The sequence below is a fragment of the Pristiophorus japonicus genome, chromosome 9, assembly GCF_044704955.1.
Source record: "Pristiophorus japonicus isolate sPriJap1 chromosome 9, sPriJap1.hap1, whole genome shotgun sequence".
Classification (NCBI taxonomy): Eukaryota; Metazoa; Chordata; class Chondrichthyes; family Pristiophoridae; genus Pristiophorus; species Pristiophorus japonicus.
The window spans coordinates 28,645,068-28,650,730 of NC_091985.1; positions in this window are offsets into that span (position 1 = coordinate 28,645,068).

The window sequence follows — 5,663 nt, forward strand, 5'->3', positions numbered from 1 at the left end:
ACTCGCCTAAGTCAGAAAGTTGTGGGTTCAAGTCCCACTGCAGAGACTTGAGCACAAAAACCTAGGCTGACACTCCAGTGCGGTGCTGAGGGAGTCAGAGGTGCCATCCTTTGGATAGGATGTTAAACTGAGGCCCCGTTTGCTCTATCAAGTGAACATACAAGATGTTTCAAAGAAGAGCAGTGGGGTTATCCCCAGTGTCTTGGCCATTATTCATCCCACAATCAACACAACAAAAACAGATTATCTGGTCGTTATCAGATTGCTGTTTGGGAGCTTGCTGTGTGCAAATTGGTTGCCAAGTTTCTTACATTACAACAGTGACTACACTCCAAAAGTATTTCATTGGCTGGAAAGCACTTTGAGACGTTCAGTGATTGTGAAAAGAGCTATATAAATGCAAGACTTTTTTTTTTCAAAGTTGCTCCAGGAACATGGGAACCCAGCAATTGTTCTATAAACTTGGGATGATGATTTCCCTGCTATGGGGGGGAAGGGGGTGATTCTGTAGCTGAGACCAGTTTGAAAGCTTGTATTCTAGCCTCCACCTACCCATAGTTACAATGTATGTACAGCACAGAAAAAGATAATTTAGCTCAACAGGTCCATGCTGGTCTTTATACTCCACACGAGCCTCCACCCATCCCTCTTCATTTAACCCCATCAAAATATTATTCTATTCCTTTCTCCCTCATCTGCTCACGTGGCTTCCCCTTAATGCATCTATGCTATTCGCCTCAACTACTCCATGTGGTAGCAGGTTCTACATTCTAACCACTCTCTGCATAAAGAAGTTTCTCCTAGTGTAGTCTAACCAAGGTTCTATACAAGTTTAACATACTTCTCTGCTTTTCAATTCTACCTCTCCAGAACTTAACCCCAGTGCTTTGTTGGCTTTTTTTATGGCATTGACCTGTGTTGCTTATTTTAGTGATGAGCTGCTTTCTATGGAGTCACTCCAGGATGCACGTGAACTTCTATTTATATCTTCTCCATAGTTTTTTCTTTTTTTTTCTCACACCTTAGATGCTTGGTCACATTTACAACTATAAGCACACAGTCACTTCTGGATCCCCATGAAAATAAATGTACTACAGGTTGAACCTCCATTATCCGGAACCCTCAGGACCTGGCCTGTTCTGGATGAGGGATTTTTCTGGACGTTAAATTGGATGGTACAGGTACTGAGCAAGGGGATATCGGGTTGGCTGGCTTGGGGCTGAGAGTGCGGCAGAGAGATTATGGGGGGAGGGGGGGGGCCGTGATGGTTCACAGGGTCAGGCCAGCGATTGCGGGAGTCAGCAACGAGGAAGAACTTCAATTTGTTCATGTCGGAGTTCTGGATAAGGGAGGTTCAACCTGTACCACCAAACTCCCCTTCCGTACAGGATTGGCTGCTGTGATGATCCTACCCATGCAGTAAGTTGATGCCAGCTCTGATCCGGGGTAATTAAAAATTCACTTTGATTTGTGCTTCCACATCAAGCAAACTCCATTTGACAAATTTTGCACCAATGTTCTTGAATCCATCAGCGCAGCACTACATATAGATGAATAGCCAATTTGCACTTTCTACCTCAACTTACTCTTATATTTTCCTGCTAAAATTCACCATCAGAAATATTGGATGTTTTTCCCTGTAGGGCGAGAAGGAAAATGTGTCATGTGTTTTGCCCTGATTGTGATCAAAAACCTGCTGTAGTCGGAGACCTTGGAGCAGGTTGCTTGCAATAAGCAATGAGTGGGAAAAAGCTCGAGGTGGTGGAAAAAAGAAACACTTGTTCGTATGCACATGTAACTTGTGAAAGTGCAGAAGACAACATGTGGCCTCCAGACTGTGCTTAAAAGTGCCACATGCTTAACTAAAGTTCTGCAACCCAAAATATTAAACGTGCTACTTCGAACATTATAGGAGAGCATAAATTAATGTTAATAAGGGAAGGTTTCATAACCTTATTTTGTCTCATGGAATTTGTCACACTCTTGTATGTGACATGTAATTTATTGCACGGTCTCCTAAAATGACAGATATTTGTCGCACTCAAAATTCACGGAGAGAATTTGATACTGAATGCAAAATGAGTGCTGCAGCTAACGGCACCCTGTAGCCCTTGTGAACTCGTTCCCTCTGCCTCACACAGTGCAACCAAATGCTGCATCATTCTTGGAATACATAATAGTCAGAGTTTTTATTTTTCTTAAATCAGCTCCACTTTATTTCTGCAACTAAGCATCAAAATAGTATTTTCATGGTCAGCAAACTAACCCCAACATTGCCCAGTCTTTAAATACTTGGCAACTCCCATCTGCCAGCAGAACCTCTCATCTAAACCAGCAACCATGTGATATACTCATTATTTACCAAAAGAGACATTCATTTTTTAAGAAGGCAATTGTACAAAAAGTAGGTAATATGATGAGAGACACCCAATGGAAATAGTTCCCACTGCAATAAGTCATCAGGTTGATCTACGTTGCTCCCTCAGGTTTCAGGTTATAAATATCATTCACGTAGCAAATAAACCTCCCTGTATGATGACTTTTAAATATGCCAGAGTGGTCAATATAATGTAAAAGACTGTACCTAATGGATAAATTGCTTGCAGTATAAGGAACCTTCAGGTCTTTGAATTCTTTTAACTTGTTTGTCGTGTCTGGTCCTGACATCCTTTCCAAGAGAAAATATGTAGAGAAGATCACGACCAGGATTTCAGCGTACATGTGCGCAGAAAATTGTGAAAGTTGAGGAAGACACAGAAAAGTCTCCCAGTGATGTATTTGCTTTTAGTCCTCCTTTGTCAAGTAACAGGACACGGACTGCGTCATCTAGTGCTGTTTCTTTTGTCATGGCAGTGTGGATATTTGATGCTGAAATTACCTCTGGTTATTTGATCCACAATCTGTCACAACTAGCAAGATGATAAAAGATTAAAGGGTAGAAATTACTCTCATGACGGTTAATACACTGCCATTCCTCTGTCAGCTATTTTAACACAGGTGTTAGCCTGTTTTTTTTGAATGGATTAATATCTACTGAAGGAGCGGCGAGGGGAATGCTATATATCTGCTAATATCAACAATAGTAATTCTTAATCTTATATACTCGCCAAAGCTTCTTCGGCAGCACCTCCCAAACCAAGTACCTCCACCACCTAGAAGGACAAGGGAAGCAGACACATGTAAACACCACCACCCCTAAGTCACACATCATCCAGACTTATTCGTTGCTATATCAAAATCCTGGAACTCCCTACCTAACAACACCATAGAGTACGTTCACGCACGACTGTAGTAATTCAAGAAGAAGGCTTAACACTACTTTCTCAAGGGCATCTAGGAATGGGTAATAAATGCTGGCCTTGTTAGCAATACTCACATCCCACAATATATATGTCTTCATTTTCAAGATAACCTTTTAAAATCTGCAAGATCTCTAATTAATTTACCATAAAATAAGTTCAAAAATGATTTGAACCCAACAACTTCACATTGAAAGACAGAGAGAGAGAAAGACAGATGTAAGTCCCAACACTTTATCTGTCTCTCTCACGCTCTCATGTTAGTAGATTGGGGAATGTTGGGGTAAAAGACTTCTCTTCCTCCAGGCGGACTCCCTGATATAAGAAGTCGACACCTGCCCTTGCCCTCCGTATAACGACCACGGAATCAAACAAACGAAACCTTCGGTTCAACCTGCTTTATTATATGAGCATATGCAAGGGAGAAATTCAAACGTGAACTCTCAAAGTACCAGAGGTTTCATGTACAATTATACAGTTTTTCGAGGGGTACTACCCTCCGACAAAATCATCAATTGGTCTACAGCTATCAGCGAAGTTACATTGATTTGTCGTCTCGTATCAGACTGGCTCTGAGTGGTACATGCAATGTTGTTCAGTGATGTGATCTTTGCCTTAGTCCCTTAGTAGCTCTGTTCCAAAATACTAGCTTTCTTATCTCTTCCCCAGAGATTTCTAGCCAAAATGTTATGTATTGTAATTGCTGACCTCCAGTGTCTTTGTTATATGTTACTAAGATTTATGATGAATTAGCCATCAGACTTAATTCGTTATAAGTGTGCTTTACCTACAAAGCAAGTGTTACATACAATAGGCAATAATCCATACCATAATGTAGAGGAACTTCACCGATTCCTCAGACCCTCAATACTGATAAACCCTCTTAAACATTTTACTCAAGTGTACTTTTTTCCCCCTTACAGTCCCCCCTAATGGCCCTTGGCTATATGCCCAAGATAGGCCATTTCCCAATTAGTTCCTCATGGGTGAGCTTCCAGGGATGTCCTTTCGCTTGGGTAGCGCTACCTCCTGAGCTGCAGGAGCTACCTGTTGGCTTTCCCATCAAGATTATACTAAATAAGTCCTTTCTGCCGGACTGCCTAATTTCCCTTTATTCAATGTTTTAACTATAGTACGGGCTAGGGCCTGCCTCTTACGTAAGTCACACTTTTTACAGGATAATACTAGCAAGATGAGTTCCCTTGCACTACAACCAGTACATTGAGTCCAGCATAGTTCGTGTAGAAGTCCTTTCTAGCCAACATTTCCTCAGTGTTTGAATTATGACCCGCCTGGGGTATCCTCTGTTTCTTCTAGCTTTCCTTCACTTGGGGTCTTCTCTATGTTGTCAAATTCTGCCCCGCCTGAGGTATCCTCTGTTTCTTCTATATTTCCTCCACCTGGGGTCTTCTCTATGTTGTCGAATTCTTTCAGTGTCCAATTCAGTCGAGTTTGTTCCTCATTCAGTTCGAGTATCGGTTTTCCTTGCGGCCCGATGGCCTTTGCATAACCTCCTCAAGTAATGTCCATCATTGTCCCATGGTTTTCTCCTTTAGTTCAGGGGTTATAATAAACCTGTTTATATCTGTCTCATCAAGCGGAGTAAAGCAGAAGTCAGTATCCATAATGGTGCATGAGGTGTTCCTTTCTTCATTTCAGTTGCCGTGGTGCTCATACATCAATCTCCATTTCCTCATGGAACAGTGATAATTTCATAGTCCTGTGTTGGGGGGTGATACCCAGGGTGCACCCGTTCACTTGGTCATATCCACAGTCATCTTTGATCATTCGTAGTGGATCTCGACATAAAACAACTTGGTTATTTTTATAACAATCATCTATGCTGAGACTCTTAGTACTGTTGTTCTCTTCAGTTACATTTCTGGATTGTCATGGTACCACCCGCAAGTTTCTCCTATATTGTTTGTTTGATGTAGAGGATCTCCCTTTGTCACATCATGCTGTGGTATATCCTCATTTCTCTCCAACAATCCATGTAAGGTTCATGTTAGGGCGTCAACTCGATCATCTATCGTGTGCAGGTCTATAGTGTTTACCACCGCGTATCCCGTGCCTACCGTTTCTAGTATCCCTCTTTTTCCCCTGTCCCGCTTTTTACCTGACACTCTTTCCACATGAAACTTCATGATTTTTGATTCAGGGCCTTCAAGTGCCTGCAGGGTCATGTTTTTATACAGGCTTATAGTGTTTGACCCGCAGAAGTTGGGGATGGTTAAGTCTGTTAAATTTAGGAATACAGTAATTATTCGCTGGTGTACCCCGAAGTATATCTTATCCTTGGTCTGCCTTATTACCAATCCCCCTTTTTCCCCAGCGTTTATAATTGGACATGTTGGTGGCGCT